This window comes from Ambystoma mexicanum, chromosome 5q, assembly GCF_040938575.1.
Source record: "Ambystoma mexicanum isolate Mex_15411 chromosome 5q, UKY_AmexF1_1, whole genome shotgun sequence".
In the NCBI taxonomy this organism is placed as follows: domain Eukaryota; kingdom Metazoa; phylum Chordata; class Amphibia; order Caudata; family Ambystomatidae; genus Ambystoma; species Ambystoma mexicanum.
Window position 1 is genome coordinate 45,911,688 of NC_090933.1, and position 24,547 is coordinate 45,936,234.

A 24,547-nucleotide genomic window follows, 5' to 3' on the forward strand; every position below is an offset into this window, starting at 1 on the left:
TGCTTCTCACAGGCAGTGCTCCTCCCAGCTTCTCCAGGAGGAAGCCACTTTTTACGACGTCTGTAATAAAAAACCTTTGCCTGAGTGGAGAGGGCTTTGTTCACTCTCTGGCAGAGCACAGCTAATTCAATTATCAGATAGATGGCATATCCTTCTTGTGGGCAGCAAAAGGAAGATTGGCCTGGGAACACAGTGGTGACTCAAGTTTCACTGCTGATGGGGGTCCGTTGCTAGGCAAAATCAAGTTCCTTAAGCCAGACCTTCAGCTAACTTTTTGTTGCTTTTAAAATAACTTGTAATTTTACACATGCAGCTAGAATGCTGATTCTAAGTGCAAAACTATGACATTTCAACAGTTACAAAGGCATGTGACACCAAACATAGGTCACTCATTTAATTTAACATTTTCGATTTTGGTGGTTTTAAATCCAGTTGCAGTTAGGCTTAAGCTGCTGACTCCATAGCATTTTTGTTATAAGCATTGTTTTTGGGCTCTTCATTTCCCAGATTTTGTAGGCACACAAAACTCCATTCTGCCAAATGTCTGCTGGTGTTCAGTGAATATTTTGCACATGTTGCAAGGTTTGAAATAGGCATTTTGCTTGCCTTCAGAAAAACACACAGAGTGGTTTTAAAACGCCGGCTTTTGGATAGTGGTGAGTACTGGTACTGCACTCATTTTTGGGATTTAAGAAATGAATTCCCCACACTTCTAGGTTGCATTTGGCAATCAGCATTGCCATTCCCAATGGTTTCAGACTACTGTGCGGGTAGTCCAATGGTGGTTTTAAAGCGCTTTGAAGCTAACCGGCGCTACTGTTTTTCCTTTGGCAACCCATTTCCCTCATGGCAACCCGGCCTTTCATTCTCGCACTGGTGGGTGGCAAGTGAGGCAACCATTTTGGTGGGCGCACAAACTGCGCAGCTTTCCTGGATTTCGGCGCACATGTGGGTTTTCCGCCATCTTGAATTTCCTAAGCCCACAGCACCAAATGTTGTAGCAGGATAGCTTAAACGTGGGTCAGGACACCCAACACACCTCATTACCTTTCTCTGAGCCTTGAGCGACTCAACTCAGGAATGTTGGGGAGGGGCAGAAGAGGCCATGTACGTTGATGAGCGGGAGCCTTTATGTTGCTGTTTTTAGGCAAACTAGAAATTGTTTATTTTAGAAAGAAATCTGTTTGAACACTTCAGAAAGTCGATTAAGACGAGTGAGGCTGATTGGCAAAAGAGAAATGCTTTTGTTTCTCACCCCTTCTGCCCCTCACACCCAGCGTTGAATTTCTCTTCACGGACACATCCTTGTGTAGAGTCTGCTGTCCTGAGGGCTGGCCCTCCATGGTCTGCACGGGGCGTTCAGTCCACAGAGAGATTCCAGAGCGGAGCAGCGCGGCCGAAGTCAGCAGGGCTCCTTTCTCCTTATATCTATTATTTTTAATAAATATACCAGTTTAACTAACCTCCGTGTGCGTAGGGTGACCAGATTTAAAAAGTAAAAACCAGGACAGGGCAAATAACATAAAGGAAGGACTAACTCTTGAAAGTGCCTGTCAAAGCACTACACTTCAGTAGCGTTTGGAGGAGAAGGGGGTTTAAATGTTGCTGCTCTAAGAAACACATATTATAAAGAATTCATCACACACAGGGGTCAAGTCCTAAAAATTAAAGTGGGGGGACTCATCAACAAACGCAATGGGATGTGACGTCGAAATTAGCATATCAAGGTGATATAAGCATATTTCATTAAATTGGCTTTGCATAGCCACCCAAATTGAACAGAACGGATGGTAATTGCCTTTCATAAAATCAACACGCACACAAAACCAAGACAGGATATTTTCTTCTAATAGTGTTTTTGAAAAGGTGTGCTTGTTTTAAACTCCAAGAACCAATACAAATGTTTTCCCTGGGACTTGCAGTACCGAAATGGGATATTTCACCTTTGGTTGTTTGTTATTTTTCATTAGGTTATATAGTGCGGTGGTGAAGTGTCCAGACTACAAACCTGAGGACTGCCGTTTGATCTCTGAGGTCGGCTTTAATTCATAAATTCAGAAGACGAGGTAGACACGTGACAGGAAGGAGGGAAGCGAGGAGGAGGCCATTAGGAAGAGGTCATCTGGGAACATTGCATTATTTCATAATAGTTGCTTGCATATGTGGTGTGTAACCCTCCCAAGTGTGTTGCCCCTTTAAGGGAATGTGTCCCTCTCATGTGTATTGCCCTTTTAACATGGGCCATGACTGTGTCCTGGCGTAAGCTAATAAAAGGACCACCGGCAGGCACGTGTACCAGAAAAGAGTCCGTCTCTCATTTTGGCCTGCAGGCACACACTGTGTGAACACGGGCCTGCAGGCCATGATGCCGTGGGACCCTTGAGCCAGCAAGGAGGCAAGGGTCCACATGGTCATGGGTATGGCCCGCCCTGCCCTTACATAAGACCGGGTGTACCCCTGCATCCCCCAGAGGCACTGGCCCTTTAAGGTGCTGATGACCGTAGCACATCCGGGGCCTGCTGGATGCCCATTGCAGGCCCATACAACACTGGCGACAACGCCTTTTTGTTGCACATGAGACCACCAACTGGGGTGAGAAGGAACAAAAGAGGGGAGGAGAGGACATCAGAGGGAAGGAGGAAAATAAGGGTATAGAGGATGCTTGTATTGTGCCTGTGCCACACTGAAGCCTTGTCAAGGGGCAGAGAAGCCCATTCGTGCCCGGAGGAGGGTGGGGGAGGAGTCCCCCCCCCATTGCCCCACACCCAGCACTGCTCCCAGTCCCTGCGAGTTTCCTCCCACTGGCTTCTGCACCCGGCCACTGTATTTCTCTCCCTAACGCACTGTGCACTGTGCACTGCGAGAGCCAGGGGGTGACAGGTGATGGATGGGCCTGGCAACTCCCCGCGTTTCCCTAGGCGTTATGGGCTCTGATAGGCACGATGTTTCAGGTGTGTGCGCATTGCACGCGCCAGAGTGTGGGAACACAGGCTTTGCAAGGTACACAGAGTGACGCATGAAAAATACCCCGCAGTTAAAAACGAACTGAGAATAAAATGAAGAATGCAGCTTTAACATGGTGTTATTTTCCCCAAAGTACCTTAGTACCACCGAAATGAACTAAAATGAAACATTGAAAAGGTCACAGGTTTTCCATCAAATTTACGGTACAATCATCAGGCAACATGTGAGACAAGAGAAAGGGGCAGGCTTAAAGAAGCGCACACATGGTCACTTTAGACAAGTGAGAACATTTACTATTTTTTTTTAAACGTAATGCTTTCAACAGATTTATTTTTACTTTGCTCATTATTGCTGATTCAATTACTCTTAATGTCGAAATGTGTTTTTATGCACAAACACCAAAAACCAACTCCTGTATGCAACACATTACATATTCAATGCATATAACAAATTGCACATTCATTCACAGAACGCTTTTCAATGGGATTGTGCCATTATAAAACACTTCTGTGAATCAGGCGCTCGTCAGAGTCATCATCCATTAAAAAAAGTATGCATTTTATTTACAACTCATTTTTACTGCGCATCGACACTTTCTATGCTGACACCAGTCAGTAGGTCTCTTCACGCCCGGCTAGCTACACATCCATTGAACTTTTAACATATACTTACAGTGGGCTCCTAAACACAGAATTCCTTGTACATGTTCACATCTAAAATTACTTTTCTTGCTTCACCAACCAGTCCTAGTACCACATCCCCTAAACTGCATATGTGGTAGCAGGTGCTTGATGTGCCCTATCGCAACCTCCTCTAGAGTGCATAAGTGCTATCCAATACTTGACCAGGTAACCTTACCATATCATGCCCAACATGTTTGGTTCCTTCTGTACTGAATAAATCATGGAACTTCATCAGGGCCAGCCACCACCTGTAAATACCACTAGTCACTAAAGCACTCCCAACATCAGCTTTTAGCTTCTCTTCTATGTATGACCTTAATTATGAATATCCAACCACATGTATGTACATCTCTCCATTGTCTATTAAACATGGCATTCTGCGCTGCAAAGGGGCATCCCAGTCTTCAGCCCTAGTTCTCGATGACTCTTCCTTTATTTGAGACTTTAGCTTTCACATCAACTGTTCTCTATGGACTTTATCTACTTTTTGGCATGAAGACATTTTGCTTAGTCTTCACATGCACTGCAAAATAAAGAGAAACTAAACAACTCACTACGGTTTCTCATTGTAAACTAGGCACAAGGCCACCGTAAAGGTCGATATGTTGCTTCTAGCCGCTAGTACCACGTAAGGGCATATGGCCCCTTGGCGATCGTCCCATAAAAGGTCAACGTTGTGCAGTTGTTTACAAGAAGCTGCAGCTGGCGGTTGAAAAATCCGTCTGCTGGGGTCTGGAATAGGTGGCAGTTGCAGTACGGTAGGATGTACCTGTTTAGAAAACATAAAAATTGAAATTAGTCTCACCAGCCGATCTTTATTACTATTATTCATTTTATTTATTACGGGCGAGCTGAAACTATTTGCTTGCGAGGATAGTGCAATGGAGTATGTTCGGCTCTAAAAGCAATGCGAAAACTAACGAAATAAATCGAGGGAAACACAAACTAATGATTTTTTTTTACCGTTGAACCACTAAGAAACGACTATTTGTCTACATACGTGTCGAATGGACACATGCATGCCCATGTGCCCGGTAGAAAGACGATCCCACAAATGTTGTACTTGCTCTTCATTCATTCATTCGTTCATTCCGGTATAAAAGCGTCTTAATTTGCCATTTCCATTGTATCTCTGCGTAATGCAGTCCGTAAATCCCGCTGTGTTCGTGCCAACGATTTTTCATATACTGAACTAACATGAAACTCGGTCTAGTTTCAGAATTTTCAGCCTTATCGTCTCTTACGTTATTGCCCCCCTCCTTCAAATGAAGTCCTTTCGGCATGGTCCCTGTCTCTCGAGGTCAAAAAACAATAGAACCTTATACTGCCAGTGCGATTCGCGGGCCTCTTCAGCCCGCAAGCAAAAAATCAAAGCCGCTGACCTTCACTCTGCATGAGCGTACATTCTTACTTTGCAACATCCCGTGTAAAGCCATCTGTGAGAACTTGAATTTTCAACTGCATCTTTGTACTAGGCCTCAATGTGCAAATGCGAACTGGCTTCTCTGCCATCCGCAAAACCTCGCTTGGCGCGTTCTAAGGCCTCCAATTTTGTCCTCGTTGTCCGCGAGCTTTGCAGCCCTAGAGAACCATAACTATGGAGACATTGACTTTTTGGGGGAAGGTCAGGGAAAGTATAAAGTACCCGAGGAGTTGAGAGTGAGATTTATTGTTTATTTGTTTTATTATTTGTAATGCGCAAGCCTCCCCTCGGTTTACAGTGCACAGCATTTACATGAGATTGCGAAACTTAGTTACAGCAACAAAAATATATAAATACACATATTCACAAGGTCAGCGATATCAGCTGAATAGAGAGAGAAGTCAAAGATGACACCCATTTTGTTCGCCACCCAGGATGTTGAATGGAGGGTTAGCATACTTTGTATGCACACTGTACAATAACATTATTTTCAAAAAGACAATCACATTACAATGATTTATTTAAACCGGGATTTGAACTTCTCAACAAGCTCTGCTTTGGGTGGACATGGCACAGTGGCAATGTTTGGTGGCAATGCATCAGTGCTCTGCACAGAAACGCTCAAAATTCCATATCTGTGCTTCTCCAGTACACTAACAATAAGGCCTTTAACAAAGTTGAACTCCATTTCCTCATATACTGGTTTCACCACCCATTTCTTCTTTTTCCAAAGGTCGTAGTGTAGTGAGGCAGCCCTACATTTCCTGTAGTCCTAGACTGTTCATTGCCCACATTCTCGTTATGGGCCAAGACCGCTAGTAGAGTCCTATGTTTCATGCCCTGTATGCCGAAATGCAATCGCTTTGGCCTGTACTTTAGGCACATATTGTGGAACACCTCCAATTCTCCTGTGTGACAGAATTCTGTCAGTCCCCTCAAATCTCTTGATAGAGTTTTATCGAAAACAATCTTCTCAATGGCTTTGTGTGTAGGTGAAGATGCAATCAACCACTTCTTCTTCCGTGCCTCCTCTGTGGACAAAGGACCATGTTCACATTGGTGGAAATGTTGGTTTTCTGTCCAGCGGTGAACGTACAGTGGTGCATCAGTGACCGCCATTTTTCAAGTAGGATTTCCACTGACCCTTCACAAGTTTTGGAGCTCCACCAAAGATGGTTGCTGATAGACTGGGACCACTGTAAAATACTTTCAAAACCTTTTCTTTTCCCTGCAGCCGAGATTTTCTTATTGATTGATTTAGCAAGATGCCATACGTCAAATTGATGTTTAATATGTGGGAACTGCTCTCTCATTGTCTTGGCAATTGAAACGTGTCTGTTCGTGGCTATGAGGTCGATGTGCATTCCCCTTGATTGTAGATATTGCAATGATTTTATAAATCCTAGTTTCTCCATGGCCACTGAGGATTTACATTGGGACACCTGCACGACCGCCAAACTCACAATTTTCTTACTATCCATGTCCTGAAAGTGGTAGGTGCAGTACTTGGCAGAAAATCCAGGGCTGTCGCACTGTCCATCGCCGGCTAGCCTGAATCGTTTTCCTTTGAATGTACTTGCTAGAGACAATTGTTCAATTTTCCAAGCATCACTAATGGCCAGAAACAGATAATCATGTTGGTTGTTGGTTTTTGTAGTACTGCGTTTTCGAAATGAAATGGAGTCCCACAAACTGAAAGAAAGACTCTAACTTTCTAAAACTGGACCCACTAAAAAGAGAGGCAGCTGCACACAGTAGATTGCCTGCTGGCAGCTTCCCCAGCATCGGTTGTGCAGACCATGAGAACGCATGATTTAATCTACAGGCGGCAATTATTTTGACGTTACTGCCTTGTTTTTGACGAGTCACATGAATCAATGGCTCCCCACATACTTCCCCTCCAACTGAATGCCCACATTTCAGCATACTTAAAATTTCCATCAAACAACTGTCGAATACTATGTATTTGCCCTCTTTCATTAGCCTGTCATCTGGCGTGAAAGTTGTTTCGGACTGTGCCGTTGAGGACATATCAACAAATTTGAAAGTAATATTGCTGATATCAAGTTCTGATTCGTCGTTGGGTGCTGCTGCTGGTTCATTCTCTGTCATTTCAACATCTGTTACTTCAGCATTGATGGGAGAACACAACAATGTTGACAGCTTTTTGGGTGGCATTTTTTTGGCGGGTGTAGATTGTGTGAATTGATATGGCACTACTTCACAGCTATCTTCAATACATTCAGTATCATCTTCTTTTGGTGGTGCGGTCGAACTGTAGCAATGGCCAATAGAACTTTACTGGATTCTCCGGACACATTAAATTCATGTTCTGGCCATTGGACATGAGCATCTCGAGTCTCAACACGCCGCATCTGAATTAATAGTTCCTCCATAGTGTAAATGATCTGGCAAGCAACATCTCTCATTTGCTTCACTGTCTGTGTATGTATAGTTCGTACACCCACGGGTAACTAGAGGACAGATTGGAAAAGGGATGTTCATTTTAAACACAATATAAAGTATAGTACAATTGACAGGAAAAAAACATAATATAGTCCCCAACACAAAACAATTCCTAAAATTATGAACTGTTTGTAACTAACCTTATTTTTCTTTCTTTTCTTTGCAACTTTCTTGACTCGAACTTCAACATCTGCACGCTGTTGCTCAGATTCGTTTCCGCATGTCTTCCCTTCCTCTTGCGCTGCAACAACTATATTTTCTGGATCCGCATAGACAGCACGGAATGACGCTCCATCAACTCCCTGAAACATAGTACTTTCATTACTATGTATCACAATATTGAAAACATAAAACACACGTGAGGACGAACACACAGGTACATCTCAATAGCTAAACACGAATTAAACATTGTGTAGAACAATCAAACGACAAGTATTCAAGCTCTGATGATCTAGTTCGATGGAACTGTCAGTATCCATACCTCTGGCTCCGCATGGACTGCCATGAATGGTTGTATTGGAGAGGAGGCATCAGCAACTCCCTGAAACACAGTACTTGCATTAGTATGGTTTTCAATATTGGAAACATAACACACACTTGGGGTCGACGGCACAGGTACATATAAAGAGATAACCACAAATGATGCATTGTCTAAAAGAATCAAGGAATATCTAAATATGATCAGATTTCATCGACTTATTTCTCCGATTTCTTTACATCTGCATCACCTACAAGGGATGTTGTAATTGTAGAGGAAGCTCTGTCGTCTCCCTGAAACTGTCAAAACTTACAACTTCCCCTTTCTCTTTGCCCAACTCCTCCTCACCTGAATCTCCGGTGGAGCTAGTAGAAGTCGACCAATCCTGTCTTCTTTGGTACTTCTTTGATTCCTTCTTCTTTTTGGTTCTCTTTTGACGTAAATAAGGAGGTGGCTCCTCGGAGGCCACCGTGACCGGATGGGTACTAAATCCGGTGATCTCCCAGGAGCCAGTCCCAAAACTCCAGGGAAAAAGCCGTTGGCAAAAAAAACCCTGTGTAGCAGATCTTCTTCAGGGTACTGCCGGAATGGATAAGTACCAGTAGAAACAGTCAAGACGTAATCCTATCTGTTAACTGTGATTCCCGCTGTGGTGACAAAGGGTTTAGGAGTTGTAGATCTGCTGAAGAAGGCGATGCAATCAGATGACAAGAACAGACTTTGCAGTATGGGAAGGAACAACAAGATCCAGCATGCACCGCAGGAGGCAGACATTGTTTGAGGAAAACTGCAAATCCATCAAGCACCGTAGGAGGCAGACGTTGTCTAGGGAAACTGCAAGATCCAGCAAGCACTGCAGGAGGCAGGCGGTACGTAGGGCCAGCGCCTCTGTAGGAAACTGGCGGCACCAAGAACCACGGCACCGAAAAATAATGGCAGCGGGCAAGAGAGAGCACTGGTAGAGGAACTGGAAGCAGACAGAGCCTCGGAAACGCAGAAGACGGAACACGAAGGAAAAGGGAAAAGGGTAAGTAGATAAGGCAGAATCGGAAAGAAAGTAGAAGGTAAGACACAAGTAGAAACGAAAGATGAAGGGACAGAAACCGAAGAAAGGAGAAAAGAAACTCCCGTGATCTTAACAGAATATACCGCTGAATAAGTAATACACTTGAAAGGGATAACACCGCGAGTGTTTGCAGAAAGGGAAAAAGCCTAAAGGCAAGGAGGAGGAGGTAAGGTTTTCTGTATAACAGAATAACACGAGCAAAAGGGGCAATGAACAAAGTTAGTAGTTAACGATGATACAACGCACCGTTGTTACTGTGCGTGATGCGTATATACACTCCGGGCGCCATCTTGGTGGAAGACTAGACCGTAATTGGACATTGAAGGCATCCATGTTAGGTGTATCTCCACCTATACCATAACTTCCATGGCTGGTGCATAACAGAAACACAGTACTTGCATTAGTATGGTTTTCAATATTGGAAACATAACACACACTTGGGGTCGACGACACAGGTACATATAAAGAGATAACCACAAATGATGCATTGTCTAAAAGAATCAAGGAATATCTAAATATGATCAGATTTCATCGACTTATTTCTCTGATTTATTTACACCTGCATCATCTAAATAGGATGTTGTTATTGTAGTGGAAGCTCCGTCGTCTCCCTGAAACACAGTACTTGCGTTAATAGGGAAGAAAGTAGAGCAAATGGAATCACGTTATATGATGACGCTCGATGGAGCTGTCAGTATCCATACCTCGTGCTGCCGAAGAATATGTAGGGATGTTGTAAATGTAGTGCGCACTTCCGAAAGCTGTTGCGCCGATTCGTATACGCAAGGTCCCGCTTCCCCTGGAATTACTTGAATGTCACGCTCTGCATCAAGTGCAGGGGTTGACGCTCCATCAACTGCCTGAAACATAGTACTTGCATTAGTAAGGATTACAATATTGAAAACATAACACACACTTGGGGTCGACCGCACAGGTACCTATCAATGGCTAACCACGAATGAAACATTGTGTAGAACAATCAAACAACAAGTATTTCAGCTCTGATGATCTAGTTCGATGGAGCGGTCAGTATCCATACCTCGTGCTGCTGAAGAACATCTAGGGATGTTGTCAATGTGGTGGACGCTTCAGCATCTCCCTGAAAGACAGTACTTTCATTACTATGGATAACACTAATTATAACTGAAAACAAACACCAGTGGACGATAACTAAGGTGTATATCAATTGGAAAGCACTAACCAAACATTCGGTAAAATAATTACACGATACAATAAAAATATTACTTGACATGCATAAAACAAGTCTGTAGTGGAATAGCCAAGTAAGATTACCTGATACGCGCTACAAGTGGTTGATAACTGCGAGCACGTCACGGATGTAGAATGTTCTTGCTTCAGATTCAAGGGATAGTCAAGCAGTTGTAAAGGTAAATTATTGATTGATAATGAAATGCCAATATTAAAAATTGCCATGTAAGGAGACATAATACTTGAGAGTAATTCTATTGAAAATGCGCAATATAGCACAGTTCCCTGTGCCCATATATAGATTTCGTTTGTGGGTTATGAAATCGAAAAAGAATATATTGATAAATGTCATTATTCAAAAAGCTATACACTCATATCAATGTCGAAAGTATTACAAGGGACACAACACCTAAAATATCAATGAATCCATTCGGCTACCTACACACTACCGCAAGGCCTAAAGCTAAATCCGGACACTTGACTCACCAGTGGCAGAATGTGGACGAATAGAGTGGGAATAGCGTTCGCGAGCAGTTTTCGTGTCGTTCGCCGTTTATATTTCTTTGTTACCCAAGATGTTGTGTACATGTTCGGGGAAAAGTGCCGGCTGCAGATGCGGTATCAATCACCCCTCTTGTCCTCTAAGACTTGTTGGACTCTACTTTCCAGCTCATCCAGTGGATATCCGCAATGTCTGACCCATTCTCTTATTCGATCAACAGTTTTTGGGAATACATGCATTGTAGTGCTTTCAGATTTAGCATGGGTCTTCGAAGGGCAACCGCTAATCGGACAGGCAGGCATTGTTGAAAATTCAGAAAAGTAAATATCAACATTATTATACAATCTTGATGAATAAAAATGTGATACAAAAGTAAATGAACCATACAATGTTCAATGCAAGGTTTGTTCTGGTCGCAGGAACTATACCAGTTCATCATATGCGGCTTAGTATTTGCATAAGTTGCAGAAATGTATAAATGATGTGACTAAACTCTGAACATGTGACTCGTCCCTTGGATGGTCTGTCTGGCACGAGAAGGAAACATGCTTACATTATAGACTGGACCCCCGAAGGATGCAATTCGATGACAATTGACACAGATGAAAACAAATAGATCTATTGATAGCATAACAATGGAAACTCAGTTCAATATCAATGAGACCAATGAACATAGCACTATTGAGTACTCTACTCGCAAATAGAGAGAAATTTAAAAATCAACGAAATATGACTAGGATACACGGCCTTACCCTGACCAACAAACAGTTGGATTCAGCAAGCCGAGCAATATGTTGCAGGAGTACAGGTAGATGGCCACAGGTAGCACACTAACGAGTTTGCTCGAAGCGGTCACAGAAGTTCAAGGATAGCACGACGACGAGCAGATTAGCATAGATCTCAGTGGTTCTCAGGTAGCACATTCAGGAGTTGACTTGCAAAGCACAAAGATGTTCTCATGAGACATATCAAGTGGTTTATAAAGTATTACAAACAGGGGTGTGTTTGTGAATGAATGACATGTGTATGTCGTGGTATTATGTGGTTTGCCGGGGGCCGGCCAGCGTGAGGGGGGTCCTGGCCAGACACACGGGGTCTGAGGAGGCCATGTGAGCGATGGCCCCTTGGCGTGGGATACCTTTTGAAGTGTACATGGTGTTTGGCACCTTGGCCGTTCGCGCCCCTGACAGCCCCCCATGGTAGCGCGCATCCGCTGGGCGAACCGCCTTTGATAGAGGGGGGTGGGATGGATGGGCCTGGGGCATGCAGATAAGGCACAGGAAGACTGCTGAATGGAGACACACTTATGTGGATTGCTGGGGGGCGGCCTGCTTCAAGGGGGAGCCCTGCCTGGAGACATGGAGTCTGAGGAGGCCATGTGAGCGACGGCCCCTTGCCGTGGGATACCTTTTGAAGTGTACATGGTGTTTGGCACCTTGGCCGTTCGCGCCCCTGACAGCCCCCCATGGCAGCGCGCATCCCATGGACTTGTTGTTATGGACTTTTGTTTTTGTTAAACTAACCACTTTTTTATACTTTATATAGTTATACTTCGCCTTTGATAGGGAAGGGGGGTGGATGGATGGATGGTCCGGTGGGCGTGCAGATAAGGCACAGGAAGACTGCTGAATGTAGACACACTTGATTCATTGAATAAATTTAAACAACCGTTGTTAAAATATATGTGGTGTTTTATTTTGTTTCTTTTTTTGATGGCACAAAAACACAAAACTTTACACATTGTACAGGTCTGGTTGCAGCACAGCAAGGGAAAATCCCCTGTACTGACCGCCGACACTCGGGAAAGTTTCTCTTATGGCACGAACGGCACAGGCGGGTATTACTCTTCGAACGCGGTGTCCAAGCCTCCCGTGAAGCCACCATGTAAAGGAACGATAGGCCACCAGCCGGTACCACCTGTGAAAAATAATGATACAAACTGTTTTTAAATGACCAAGATAAGTTGATTAAATGTTTGTTGTCAATGACAATTCTTGTAACTAATGGCATTCTGCTCGGACAAATGCTATCTAGACACTGCACACTATTGAACGACTTTCATGCTTTACAATGATATGTAGATGTAATTTTGGATATAGGAGACGACCATGAAATAGTAGTGGCATCACAAGCAGATTATACTTACTCGTTACTCGGATTACGAGGACGAACAGTTGCGCGAAGTTTGTGCTTAAGCCCCATCATTATCCTCAACACGGACCGTGTGAGGCAGGCTGCCCTGAAGTCTGGCAGCTCGGTGATGCATTGCGGTCATGGCTCGCCTTCCGCAATGTAGGCCACGCATCCTGAGTTTTCACAGCAGCGGCAGTTCTCCTCCTCGGTTGGCATTAGATCGCACCGATTGCATGTGCACCAGGTGGAAACACCGTCCATGCAACTAGGTCCAGTGTCTTCATCCGTTGATTCGTCCTGCCAACTGCCGTCCGAAACCCCATCGTTTTCACATGTTTCCCTTTCCAGTAGTTCCTCCTCGGTATACTCGGGCTCGTACATGTAGGGCATTATTGCAGCCATTGTGTGGTAAACAAACTAAAATAATTTATAGCAATGGTACAGGTGTTCACACGGGCTACAAGCGGCGAAGGTAGCTGAACAGAACACAGAAACGAGTCACAGAATCCTCAAAGTAACACAGAGAGAGGAATGGAATCGAAAATCTGCTGCTGTGTGTTGTGAAACAGTCTGTTTATACTTATTGAGGAAAGAGGCTTCTTGCCATTTCCATGGCGACACGTCATTAGCTGAAGCGCAGCGATTGTTGACACGAGACGTGCTTTGGTGTTGTGAAATGGGCGGTACGCGTCTGCTGATGACAGGCTCAGAGGCGGGGGATATGATTTAGTGCCCCAAAAGCAGGTCAGCCAGGGGGATGGGGCAAGTGATATGATTACCACAAAATGGCAGCGCCCTGGTGCCTGTTTTCGCGTGCGTTTAATGGACGAAAACTCAGGTAAGGTCCATAGGAAATGTTTCTAAAATCGAGCGACTTAGGCTTAAAAACACATGGCCGACCCATAGGGACAATGAAACATTTTGACCGAACCATTCCTTTAAGCATTCCTTCAGCCATGCCTTCCTGCTTGCTTCCAAGGCCGTCGCCTGCATCCTTGTATTTCCTTCCCGACCTTGCTTTGTGCTGGGCTGTCCTGGAGCACCTGTAAGACGTGCCCCTCGGGTGCACACGCTGTTCCGTTTGAGTCGCTCAAAGCTGCATGCAAACATGGGACTCCCACCAGGGTTTCTGCCGCTCACAGATTTTCTCGCACAGTCCACTGCCCTTCCTTCTTGACAGCACCTTGCTCCTTTGACTTTGTTGGAACTGCTTCTCTCGGCTCCCAATCTCGCTCTCTGTGTACTCGTTCCTGCCACCTTTTATCACTCTGCCAAGCGTTAACAAGTCTCAGGTGTGTGTGATTGAGATTACATGTCTGACTCTGCCTGACCTCATTAGTGTGACATGGCTCTGATACAACATAGGAGGTAATCCTCATCCTGTTATTCCTCCTCTTCCGTGTCTCAGTGGTTTTGGGAAGGTGAAGTGGGAGCAATTCTGGTAGATGTAGTTTCCCATAAAATAGGTAGGGACAGTGATTTCTGGGGTAGTTGGAAAAGGGGGATACCATGTTTCACCAATGGGTGTCTCTTTCCCACTCCCTGAGGTGATCCTCCCTCGCTTGTCCAGCCCCAGGGTCGGGATCCAAAAGCGATGGCCATCTGAGTAAGGGATCCCTGGGGACTGGGACGTGAAACTCCCTCTGGTGTTTCACAGTATGCAAGCCATCCCTGCTCATGAACACTAGGAAGATATAGGGCACTACTGGTTCTAGTGGCAGGGCAGTGGGATGGAGCGTGGGGTACAGGAGATGTGAGGGAGCCCCCTACAAACATTTTTTAAAAGAACATTTGGCCATTTTGCACGTCATGAATATGCAGGTCGATATCTGGGCACAGCTCCATCCAAACAAATATTCTCTGGTCAAAAATGAATGTCCACCTTCCTCGAGCCTTTAGAGCCCCGAGAGCAATGACACAGCTTTCCAATCAAAACTCCAGGGCTTTGCAAACCGAGAGGAGTGGGCACCAGTGGTCGAAGTGGGCGGTAGCGGTCGGGAGCGGTGCTCCTCTACTACTTTTAATGAAGTTTTACCGTTCCTATACTTTTATTTTAAAAAGAAACCGTTCCGGAACGGTTTCGTTTTAAAATAAAAGTGTAGGAAGCAGTTGAAACTTGCACTTTCAGTGCAGTTCACTGAACATTCCCTCAAACTGCAGGCGCATGCATTTGAGGGTTTATATTGTGCATGGGAGGGGGTGTGGCGATGGGGTTTGTGAGGAGCAGTGCAGACCAGTAGCAAACATAGCTCCACTACTTCTTTTCGTACACTTCGACCACTGGTGGGCACTGTGAGGTACCGTCAGAAACATGAAGCCCACGCACATGTGCATCGGGATTTGCAATTTAAAAAATGCACCACATACACACAAAACCTGAGGAAGCATGCACTCTCGCAGAATGCACTTCAGCTGCGCTTTCAGACAGAATCAGCGTCCGGGAGATAAGGAAATCAGATTTAGCGGAGAGGTATGCTAACTCTTTGCAGACCACAAATACACACACCCACAAACACTCCTCAGAGCCTGATTCACTAAGATGAGCGAATGACTTGCTGTGAACCATTTGCCTAGCACAGAATGGCAACCGTAAACCCGCGCTAAAGAACTTTGCACCAGTGCAAGTGCAGTTCCGCATGGTCTTTGCGGTAGGGAAAAAGCGGATCTTTTGCACATATATGTTCTTTCAATGCATTTCTGCACACGGGAAATGTTTGCCATGTCGCTAATAGAGTTGCCACTTGTTATGCCATGATAGGTGTGGGTGAGCGGGTCAATTCCCGAAAGAAAACCTAGTGCCAATTCTAACTTCGAAGGGTGTTGCTCGCCAGATTCTGCACAGAAGAGTGTCTCAATGTGGAAATGCAGGTTCTGCTGACATAGGCAAAGTTGGCTGCCACCAGCTTTGGGAGTGGCTTCCAGGAATTGTACTGATTAATGGAATGTTGCAATGCCAGCTGACAAAATGAATAACATCATATTTTATAAATGCTTCCACAGGCAAAAGTGTGGCCTGAGTGGCAAGCTGAGAAGAGTCCCCACCTGTCCAAGTGGCTTCAAATATCCAGTCCCAGACCAAAAGAGCATTTTCAAATCAAAATGCAGTGAAAACACAAATGAATGCAGGGATCAAGATACAGATGTGATGAACAGGAGCTCAAAGAAGCCCCTGTGAATCAGGTCACATGATGTAAGCAGTTGCTGCCACCTGAGGAAAAGAGGATAGTGCACATGAGCCGCACACCTCCCTTCCATGTGGGATACACACGAGAACCTTCTGTCTATTGCATATGACCTATTACACTTTCAATGTCTCGGGAGGATAGCTCAGCGGCAACGTGCTCGCCTTGGAAGCAAGGCAACACGGAGCAATACAGGTTCGATCCAAGGGTCCGCACTTAGAAACCTCTGGGTATTAAGTGCGTTATAAATATGCAACTAAGACATAGTCCTGTAACAGCCCCTCAATGCTGCCAGGCTGTGAGCGCTGTAAGAATCCAAATAAATTCATAATTTTTTAAATGTGTGCTGGTGCTTATTCATACTCAATTTCAAAAACGTAGAGTTACTTTCAAATAAGTGTTTGTATAGCGCCACTTGACCTGGGTAGTCGTAGATTTGCTCCTGGTAGCTGTTGATGTCACACTAACTTGACTCTTCTAGGCTACAAGAAGGCACTATGATGAAATCCATACACAGGTAAGTGATGTATAAGTCTTTATTGTGTGGACCCCAGAGACGATCCTCCGCCGCCAGGGAATCCAGAAACCAACTGGCCCGTGTGGAATGTTGATGCCTGAACACCCATCAACATGCCACACGCGCCTGCAACACATTACAACATATCCTCTTCCCTTACATAACCAATTAAACATTAACAATCTAAATGCAAATGAACAAAAATTAAATTGAGGCTGGAAGAGTTAAGCAAAACGGTAACAACACACAATTTCATGCAAAAACTAATATAATTGCTGAAGGTAGTCTAAACAGCGAATTAAGAAAAGATTGCACTAGAAATGGTGTAAAAAGTTAACAAATATAGTCTCTAAGTTGTATGGGCGGCCCGCACCGCCTAGAGGGACGCCCCACACGCATCTCATGCCCCACTTCGGGTTCCTGAATAGGAACATTCTGAGTCTCCACATTCACACCTGCCCTTGGAGCGTGAGCAACATCAGCTTCATGCCTATGCACCACTACTTGGGAACTCACTCACCGGATTAAAGTCTAGTGCAACAGGCTCCCCCTCCTCCCCATTGCGTGGATTGGCAACTCCATCCACCACCACGCGTCTCTTACTCCAAGTGGAGCCATCCTCCAACTGCACATGACCCCTACCCGTCTTTGCCACCCTACTGGGAGGCAGAAAAGTGCTGCTGCCCTTCTGAACAAACCTAGGATTTTTTATGTACACAGTATCCCCAGGCATAACCTGTAACTCCTTCCTTGACTTCCTAGAAGAAGCCATAATTTCCTGGCGTGCCAAAATACTGCGATGGATGGTTTCCAAGTCCAACTCACATGGACCACCACCACCCAAGGCCAAAGTCCTCAGAATGGTGCCTGCCTTTCTGCCCCTCATAAGTTCAAATGGGGACCTTCCCGTGACAACAGATGGAGTCCTGCGATATGCTGCTAGATATTGTGTCAAAACCTCCTGCCGATCCAGACCATTAGCCAAGGCCAATTGTATGGCAGCCTTAACTGTACCTTTCGCCCTCTCAACAAGACCATTGGCGCACGGGTTATATAAAGCAGTACGATGATGGAACAGCTGGCCAGAAGAACCCACCCCAGACCCGCTGCTACAGGAAATGCACAACCTTTCGGACGGATGGAGACCAATTTCCAGGCTTTACAACAAGCTTATCGACAAACCTAATCCCAAAGGACAGGCACTGAAGGCGAGATGGGAAGCAGATCTTGAATCCCCACTTACTGACAAGGAATGGGAAAGAGCATTAATATACCCCAAGAAAGTGTCGCGGAACTCCAGATTTGGACAAATACAGTTGAATGTCCTTTACCGGACATATTTGACTCCCCACAGGGTTGCTTCATTCAACAAGAAGGTATCCCCGGCATGCCCATGGTGCGGGAACGACAAGGCGGACATGATCCACATGTTCTGGACCTGCACTAAAGTGAGGTCACTCTGGTCCAAAGCTAAACAATCCTGCAAAGAAGCCGGAATGGAAAGGTACAACTGGACACCCGGAGAATGCCTACTAGGAACATACCCTAGACCAAGCAAACTCAAACATGTGGTGAAACTGATGGACATCTCATGCATATTGGTTAAAAGCACTATAGCGATGGCCTGGAAGACTCCCGCAGGCCCCAGGCATGAACGATGGTTGAACGAAATGGTGAGATGGACGACTGCTGAAACCAGGGCCTGGCAAGACGGAATCATAACCAGTGGGGACGTCGCAAACGGCACTCTGGACTCCTGGAAGGCCCTTCTGAACGATATGCGCTTCAACGCAGACTACAAGCCTCCCTGAAGAACTATAGTGTCCTACAGAAACTGATTCCTAACACCAACACAGAGAAGAAGTTAACCGAAACTGTCCCCCTCACTTCCTGAGATACTAGAACTTTATTTCAATTTGTCATCTCGTACCCTAAATGCAATACCACATGAAGACTGTCGTTGTTTTTGTTGTTTCTTTTGTTTTTTTTATTTCAGTTGCAAGTTTGTATTGTTTCGTTCTTATTTCAAAACCAATCAAATACTTTAAAAAATAAATAAATAAATAAAGCAGTACGATGATGTGCAATGGCATGTTGATCCAGAAACTCTTTCATGGCTCTGGACGTGAACTGTACGCCATTATCTGTTACTAAGCTAACCGCTAACCCCTCTCTGTCAAACACCTTCCTCAAGAAGGCAATAACCGAATCAGTAGTGACATTTCTAACTGCTGCTACCTCAATCCACCTAGACGTATAATCAACTAGAACCAACAAAAACCTACACTCAGGCTGAAGCCATTCAAAGGGGCCCATGATGTCTAAAGCCAATTTAGACCAGACCTGTTTGGGGATATCTACAGGATGTACTGGCTGGGGATGCAACACCTTGCTTTTATCGCTGATGGCACAAGCTTGACACTCCTTCACTACCTGTTCAACATCCTTGTCCATCGCCAGCCACCAATAATCCTCCCTAAATCTCCTCTTGGAAGAGAATGACCCTAATGTCCAGTGTGCGCCAATTCCACAATTCTACCTCTAAGGCTGATGGGAGGTATTAACTTCACACCTCTAGAAACACCCCAAAGACCCACTGCCAATTCATGCAATACTGGAGAGTAGCCCTTCCCCTCAGGTCTGTCCATAACTGCCTGCCAGCCCTTGATGAGACCTTCCCTGATCCACTTCAATTCAACATCAGCCTCACTCTCGACGTCCCACACCGACTTCTCCACAGCGGATGCAATATAAGCAACTTGACACCCTTGCAAGTCCTCCTCCTTCTCCGATACCTCCTGATCATGACCACCACCATCCACCGTGGGCAAGCGGGACAAACAGTCCGCCACCACATTGAGCTTTCCTGGAAAATACTGCAGGGTGAAACTGTAATCCTGTAGCTCAACCGACCACCTCGCTATCCTTGGGGATACCGCCACCACACCCCTGGTAGAAAACACCTGAACCAAAGGTTTATGGTCCGTTCTAACTATGTACGGAACACCCCAAAGGAATGTCCTGAAATCCTTCGACGCCCACAACACCGGTAAAGGGCTCCTTTTCGATCACTTAGTACCTGCTCTCCACCTCTCTCAAAGTCCTTGAAGAAAAAGCTACAGGCTTCCGTTCCCCTTCAGACCATTGTTCCAACACCGCCCCCAAGCCTACTTCGCTGGCATCCACCGTAAGTATAGTTTTGTTCTTAGGATCAAATGACCTCAGGCACGGAGCATTTTCCACATCCCTCTTAACCAACTCAAACGCCGCCTCACACTCCTCGGACCACACAAATTTGGCTGACTTCTTCATCAGGGCCCTCATAGCCACCGTCTTTTCTGCATAGTTGGGTATGAATTTAACGTAATACTCAGCAAGACCCAAGAAAGTCCTCAACTGATACTTGTTAGCAGGAACAGGTGTGTTTCTCATAACCTCGACCAATTCAACCTTAGGACTGACACCCTCCGAACTCAGGGTATGTCCTAAATAGGTAACCTTATCCACCCCCACTTGACATTTAGACAGTTTCACAGTCAGACCTCTCTCCTTCAGAATTTGCATCACACTCCTAACCCTGACATCGTGTTCCTCCCTACTACCACCCCACACCAAGATGTCATCCTGAAAATAACATACGCCGGGCAACCCGCCAAACATTTCCTGCATCAAATGCTGAAAGACCGCCGAAGCAAGCCCAAATGTCATGCGACAAAAACGATATGCCCCAAAAGGAGTCACAAATGATGTGAGAGGCCTGGACTCAATGTGCAGATCCATTTGATGGTACACCGTGGACAAATCAAAGGTGGAAAAATACTTTGCCTCACCCAGTGTCAACAATAACTCGTTAATGTTCGGCAAGGGGTGCCGATCCACCCAAATACTGGAGTTGAGTTCCCGGAGGTGTACACACATTCTGATATTGCCATCACCCTTCTTGACCAGGACCACCGGGAACAACCATTCTGATGACTGAATGGGTTCAATTATGCCTGCCCTTTGTAATTTGTTCAACTCTGCTTCCAATCCCTCCCTTGCCGACACCGGAATTCTTCTCACTTTGTGCACTTTGAGCACGGTACCCCTCTTCAATACAATACTATGAGCAAAACCCTTGAGCTTACCGAGAGTGTCGGAAAATACTTCCGGAAACTCGGCCATGAGCAAAGCCGGAGTAAGCGTGGTACTACCCTTACCCCCCTCCAAAATGCAGAGGACAGGAACTTTCTTACCAGGATGTATCTGCATGCCTAAGGCCGCTTGCTCATCCCAGCCCAGGATACTAGTACCCTTAGATCTCACATACAGCTTTCCTAAAGCCTGCCTACCATTGAACGAGAAATTTGACCACCGTAACCCAGTACATCAATAGGGTTCTGCCTGTAGGCACATGGTTTAATGTCCGATGCAAGCAAAGTCGAAATCTGCTTCCCCAACTCTCCATGATACACCTCTGGAGCTACCAAGGTATAGGGTGACCCTGAATCAACCAACATTTCCACAGGATGATCATCAACCAATATTGAAACCCAAGGGCCCTTGCGCATGCTTCCATCCACATGCAAAATTATTCCTTGCTCAGGCTTACCACCAAAGGCACCCTCTTGCATCAACGCAGAATCATCCAGAGTCACATTAGCCACAATCTGCACTTTACTCATACGTGCATAATGACCAATGCGCTTACATTTCCTACATTCAAAATTACCATCAGGACATGTTTTAGAATCAGCCGAGTGGCTAGACCAACCACAATTCTTGCACATATCTTTACCCTTAGGCCACTTGCTCCCTTGGCTATTAGACCTATCAACCCCTTTTTTGTTCCTTGGTAACACAGCATGAACAACATCCCTGGACACATCCCTCTCAGTAACTATCTGTACACTTGTCCTGGAGGCCTCAATTGCTCTTGCAATCTCCAAAACTTTATCCAAGGGTGGATCGCTTTCAATCCACAATCTTTCTCTGATTTTCTGATTACGTCTTCATCATAATTTGATCCCTGATGTATTCATCCAAATTACCAGAAAACCTACATGTAGCCATAAGTGCATGTAACGCCGTAACATGAGCATCAATACATTCCGTTGATCCCTGTGCCCTAGAAAAGAATTTATGTCATTCCAGCACAACATTAACTCTTTTGCCAAAACGAGCCTGTAATTTCTTTAAGGCAGTCTCATATGCACTTATGACCACCTCTCCCTCACCGTCACCTGGAACCATCACATCCTCTCCAGGCAAGTGACGGAAGACCCTCAACCCCTCAGTACCAATGCAGTTGAGAAGTGCAGCCTCCTTTTCATCATCGTTGAATTTGGCCCCGCCAGCAGCCCTCAAATACACTTTAAAGGTGTCTACCCACCGATCCCATGGAGCAGTAGGTTCTCCTGGGTTTGGCAAAAAGGCGGGGGGAGGCCTGGCAGCTGTGTGCAACATGTTCAAATCAGAGTATCACCATCCACACCCAGGTTAGTGTGCAGAGATCCCCAGTGATGCCAATCCAAGGTAGAATCCAGAACCCCTTCTGAGCTCAGTAGTTGGCACTAGAAAAGTACCTCAAATGGAATATATGTCAATTTGTCGCAGCAACGCCCAAAAACAAATCCAGTTTGCGCCACCAGAAGAGGTCAGCTCAGTACAGCCAATGTCAAGTTGCAGCATACAATCCGTAAACGTGCAATCCGTGAAGGAGATGATCACTCCGAGACTCCTGGCGAACCACCCACAGACGATGGTAATGAGAAAAGGCAACCTACCAGTTTACAGTGGCAACGCTGTCCACGCTCCCCGCAATGAACAGCCACTGCAGAAAATCGCCAAACACTTGGCGCCGCCCAGGACAGCTGCCGATCGCTGTACGGTATCGCCCTCAAAAGCTGACAGGAACTTGTCAACAGCAAACGGCGCCGGTTCCTTTCCTAAACTAATGCGGACACACTGGGGAGCTGGCCCCGCCTCCTGGATTCCTGCGACGGCAGCACCTGTTGGATTACAGCAGGCAAAGCGGAACCGGAAAGGGGACTGGCCTCGCCTCCGGGCTTCCTTCGGCCGTTTCGCAGCCTCGGCCCTCACGGGGACCGCTACTAACCCAAACAGCTGACTGGATTAGAGAGCCGGCCCCGCCTGCGGGTTACCTCCAACCGCTGCACAGCCTCAGCTCTCCCAAGGGCCGATGCCAGCCCTAACAGCTGCCAGAGGCTGGGGGCAGCGCAGCACACTCCGACTAGCAGGGGTGCGCCGACCGTTGCAGCACCCAACCAATTGCCGGCAGCCCTGTAATACTCTGCGGCAAAGCTTTCGAGCCCCCGATATGTAGAGCCGCCGCACACGGCCAGGTACGTGGACCCTTGATACGTTGAAATCCTTCCAGGACCGAGGGCCCAGACGAGCAGAGCAAACTCACGGGGCTGGGAGAGTACCACGGCTGAGCAACTCGTCGCAACTCGTTGAAAAAGAAGACAGCAGGAGCACAGCAGCCACACGCGTGGATACAGATGGGGTCCACACACGTCCTTGTCGCCAGTGATGAAATCCATACACAGGTATGTGATGTATAAATCTTTATTGTGTGGACCCCAGAGACGAGCCGCCGCCGCCGCCGCCAGGGAATCCAGAAAGCAACTGGCCCGTGTGGAATGTTGATGCCTGTACACCCATCAACATTCCACACGCGCCTGCAACACACCACATAGCTACTATCTCACAGTAATTGTATACCCTGGAATTAGTTGTGCAAGTCTTGGGGAGGTGGGGAGGGTGCAGCACATTCTTTTTTATCACGCGATATCAGAGAATAGCTCAGCAAGGTATCTGCTCACCACAGACGCAGGGCCAGCCTGCGTGGCTCAAGGTCGATTCAGCCTTTCAACCTTCGGAGGTCGATAAATGGAGCATCATTAAACGGAGTGATGAATAATACCAGCCATCCTATTATTACATGAAGTGCTTTGTAAAAGCCTGCTGTCTCTAGCATTATGATGCTGGTTCTAGAGCAATAGGCTCCGTAGTGACATTATGACGCTGCGTCTGGGGATTCCAACCCATTGGGGTTATTGTGTTATGTCATGCTAACTTAAATCAAGCCTTCACTGCACACTTTACAATAATGGCCTCCGTTTGAGGAACGTCGAGCTGACCTGAATAGGAGAAAAGAATAACACGACCAACAAAAACAATCTTATAAATATTTCAATAAGGTTTCGATTTCAAATTTTATATTGAATAATTGTGGATTTTATTTTGGCATTCACTTATTAGAAATTCAATCATGATTTAGGGAAGTGAGGGGTTTTAGATGAATATGTTTTCTGGAGAAAAAAATGAAAGTGAACGTTTTTTTCTGAGAGGCAATAGTGAAAGGTTGCTTTCCTGTTAGGAGTCATTAGCAGGACAACAGCAGCCGTCAGCCAACCAGAGGGCTGGGAAGGTGGGCATTACCCATTCTTTAGTTTATTTATATTTAAAGCGCTCACACAGCCCACGGGTATCGAGGCGCTGTTACAGGAATAGTTTGTTTTTAAATTGCCTAATTGTTTCTTTTGTCTCAGTTGCGTAATTTATAACCCGCTTAAACACCCAGAGGTTTCTAGGCGTGGACGTCTTAGCTTCCAAGGCGCGCACGTTGCCGCTGAGCTATCCTCCCAGGACGATGTCCCGTATCTTGAGCTCGTGGATCAGTTTGGCACATTGGTGGACCCCACCCAGTCACACTTGTTCGCCAGGTGCACCCCCAAGGTACAGTTGTCTCTTCAGATCTCTTTAGTTGAGGCTTCCCTCCACATCCATCTCCCTCCCAGTACTCCTCCCAGTCGGTCGCAAAGGGATATGGAGAAGGTACTCTATGCCGCGTGCTTTTTTGTCTCGTCTAAACAGCCCTATTATTGGATGGGCGAGGGCTTTCTCGGCGGCAAGGCCC

General features: G+C 45.9%; 1 protein-coding gene across 4 annotated transcripts in view; it reads left to right on the top strand.

Annotated features, from left to right (window-relative positions):
• The window catches only part of GFOD1 (Gfo/Idh/MocA-like oxidoreductase domain containing 1), a 364,310-nt gene that overhangs the window by 221,884 nt on the left and 117,879 nt on the right, over positions 1–24,547 (top strand). Inside the window, exon 1 of one of the 4 annotated variants that reach the window (XM_069620490.1) lies at positions 22,682–23,174. The exons of the other annotated variants lie outside the window; for them this stretch is intronic. The gene's annotated coding sequence lies outside the window, so the exon portion shown is untranslated. Of the gene's footprint in view, positions 1–22,681; positions 23,175–24,547 lie in introns of those variants that run through there. 4 annotated transcript variants of the gene reach the window in all.